Source organism: Eurypyga helias, unplaced genomic scaffold (genome assembly GCF_000690775.1).
Source record: "Eurypyga helias isolate BGI_N326 unplaced genomic scaffold, ASM69077v1 scaffold19953, whole genome shotgun sequence".
Classification (NCBI taxonomy): domain Eukaryota; kingdom Metazoa; phylum Chordata; class Aves; order Eurypygiformes; family Eurypygidae; genus Eurypyga; species Eurypyga helias.
The window spans coordinates 5,327-9,004 of NW_010239473.1; positions in this window are offsets into that span (position 1 = coordinate 5,327).

Genomic DNA, 3,678 nt, shown 5'->3' on the forward strand with positions numbered 1-3,678 from the left:
CCTTCTGCAGAGCCTGCGCCTATTTATCTCCTGTCGCTTTGCTTTGCTTTCGCTTTCATCCAGCCTGGCAGGCAGCCCACCAGTCAGACGAGGGCTGGGTGATGGAGAAGTGGGAGGATGGGGGATTCCTGTAAGCCATGAGCCCCCCTTTACAGACGCGTCCTGTCTTGTTCCCAGCTGCCCATCACCGTGCGGGTGAGGGGCACACCGGAGATACAGCCCCCATCACTGCTGGATGAGTCTGTGGGCTCCTGTTTCCTACCCGGTCTCACAACCTGCCCGTACCTGCCCTCGGAGGGTCGGGTGTTGCTGCTTGCCTGTTTGTTCCAGGCAGGTACCCTGGTAGGTGGCCAAGCAGTTATGGAAACAAAGGAGTCAATCCATGTCACTCCCGCACCTTCTGCATCCAACCCATCCACCCCACACAGGTGAGAAGGGGCTCAGGGGGACCCCACATCCCATCCCCCTAAGCCCCCATCCTGTCCAACTGCCTTGGGGACCTCCCCAAAAACATCTGTAGGGCTGGGATGTGCAAGGGCCAAGCTGCCAATAGGTCTGGGGAGATAAACACAGACACCAGATGTTGGTGCCAATACCAAATTATGGGGAAATCAGGATGAGCAGGGAACTCGACCAGATGGAATGGGCTGACAGGAACTTCCTGAGGTTTAACGCAGACAAGATGTTAAATCCCACGGGCAGAACGGTGTGACCCTAGGCAGATGGACAGGTCGGCATGGATGGCAAGACAGGGGCTGTGCAGAAGTGGACTCAGGGTAGATGAACAGGAGCCTGTAGGGCACCCCGATGGAGGCAAAGGTCACCCAAAGAGATGGCCACGAGGCTGGACCAAGCTGGTGTGACACCAGTCCTGTTCTGAGGAGGGGATTGCCAGAGCCCTCCACATCTTCATGTGATCACCAGTACATGGTCTGGAAGAGACCAAGGATGGAGATTTCAAAACTGTTTTGAGCACCTTGTTCCAGTGCTTAAAATGTTCTCATATTGAAAATATTTTCCCCAATATTTAATTGGAATTTCCCTTGATGCATCTGGTGCCACTGCCTCTCACCTTGACCCAGGCCCCTCTGAGAAGAGCCAGCCCCAGCATCTTTCCAGATCCCCTGGGCAGTCTCCACCAGCAGGGACACCCCTTTGCTTTCCCATGCCCAGCTTCACCTCCCCACAGCTCACCGCCCCTCTTCACCCACCCTGGCCTCCACCTCCTTGGCCAGCTCGGGTCCCACTGCCCACGTGCACCCTGAGGAGATGCAGAGCCCCAAGTGGGGTCTATTCAATGCCATTGTGGCCAAAGCCCCTTCCCAGGCCCCACTGCCTGTAACCTGGGGTGCAGCCCCAGGACTTTTCACCAGTTCCTGATGAGGACCCTCATAAACAGTTATCAAGGGCACTGAGTAACCCAGGGGGACACCAAAGTCCTGGCTGCTGTAGGAAGAGGAGCTGCGATAAGTTGACCCCCCTTAGGGAGGGAGCAGTGTTGGAGTCATGGGAGGGGGGCTCACCAACAACCGCCCTACAGCCCACTCCTGGGCAAGGAGGCCAGCAAGATGCAGCAGCTCGCTGCCTTCCTCAGGAACGGCTGGGTGCCTGGGACAGCACGGGATGCAGGACTGCACTCCTGGGGCTTCCTCCATCACCCATGCAGAAGAGAAAGGGAATTCCCATGCCGGGGGTGTGCCCATGTGCCCAGAGCCTGGATGGGGGAAGGCAGATCCCACGCACTCCTGCAGCACCAAGGTTGCCGTGGCCTCGGGCAGCAGCCCCTGGGACATGCAGCAGGCATGGGCCATGGGCGGCGATGGGTCTCCCATGGTGCCTGGCAGCACAGGGAATTGGTCCCTGGAGACATCCCAAGTGGCAGAGGAGGCATCCATCCCCCCAACATCAAAACACTGGTTGCATCAGGACAGGGCAGGAAAAGGAGAGCCATGCTGGCACTTACTGTCTCTTACCTGTGCAGCCTCCACGTGCTGAGAGCCTGGATGAGCCTGAATGGATGATGCTGAGCAGCTGGATGAATGGTGGATTGGAGAGAACCCAGGAGGAAACAGACGAAGGGCAGGGGCGTTTGGCCATTGCTCTGAGAATACAGATGCACCTGCATGATGGAGCGGCACAGCCCCGTGGAAATCAGCCGGGGGGGTGGGGTGGGGGGTCTGTACCCCATCTCACTCCCTTCCCTCCCTTCCCTCAGAGCCCCCTGTCCACTTCTTGGCCTCCAAGTGCCTTGCTCTGTCACCTGTCCCCCTGCTCAGGGAGAAAGCAGGGAGCTTCTGGCAATGAGAGGGGTCAGCATCCCTTTTTGAGGGAGATCACAAGGCAGACTGAACTTTGGAGAAATAGAAATGCTGCTGGGCATGGGGGGTGGAGGCAAGGCTTTTTAGGGCTCTCCAGCACCAGCAGCATGGCTGGAACACTGTCCCTGTGCTGGAGAGGGAGCACTGATCCCATAGCTACCCACCCTAGTCAAGCCTCTCCCAGACCCTATGTGGTACCAGGATAAGTGATGTAGAGGGAGGGGTCATGTCTCACAGGTTGCCCCCAGCACAGACCAGTCCAGCCCAGGGCTCCCACTCACTGCTCCCAGAGCAGCCCCAGAGAGTTCTGTGGTCCCAGCGCGGAGCCCGGCTCCCTTCCTTGCCACGGCGGCAGGCGCCTGGAAAGTCCCTGGCTCTCTGTGTGTTTTCGAGACACTGCAGCAGCATCCTCTGGCCAGAGGCCGGCCCCAAACAAACTCGGTCTGAGCTGCTGAGAAGGGTCAGGGCACGTGATCCCTTCACGGGCATCAGCCTTTGGCAATTCTCTAGTTGTTGTGTTTACACCCCAAGGAAAGCAGCCAGCTGAGCAGACCCTCACTCCAAGCCTTCCAGGGAAGGCGGATTGGAGAGGACCCAGGAGAGAACAAACTAAGGGCAGGGGTACTTGGCCATTACTCTGGCTGAGAATGCAGATGCACCTGCATGACTGAGCAGCACAGCCCGTGGAAACCGGCCTGGGGGTCCATGCCTCATCTCACCCCCCTGCCCTCCTTCTTCCCTCAGACCCCACTGCTCCCTCCTTACTCTCCAAGTGCCTTGCTCTGCCACCTGTCCCCCAGCTCAGGGAGAAGGCAGGGAGCGTCTGGCAGTGAGAGAGGGGTCAGCATCCCTTTTGGCAGGGTGGTCACAAGGCAGACTGAATTTTTGGGATACAGGGGTGGGGATGGAGGAAGCAAGGCTTTTTTTTTTTTTTTTTTGCTCTCCAACACTAGCAGCTCCCGGGAGGCCCCACGGCCAGGCACAGTTTCAGGCACAGTTTCTTACACACACCCACATAAACCCTTTTCTCACCAGCTTGGTAAACCACCAGCCTTTTCCTGGCATTCAGAGGTACAGGATGGAGGTAGACACAAGGAGAGGGACATAACCAGGCAGGGTGTCCCTCTGTGGGGTCTCAGTCACAGGGAACCCCTTTCTGGCCCCAGGGTCTGTGTCAGACACCCCCATTCTTGGTTAGCCCAGCTCCAGCCCTCTGTGCATCCCTGTGGCAGACGGACCACCGGACTGCAGGAAGAGGGGAGGGTGTCTGAGGCAGAGACTATGGTGCCCCTGCATACCAAGTGCGCAAAACCAGTGGGACCATAGCAAAGACCACCAAACCGACTTATTTGTGAGCTGT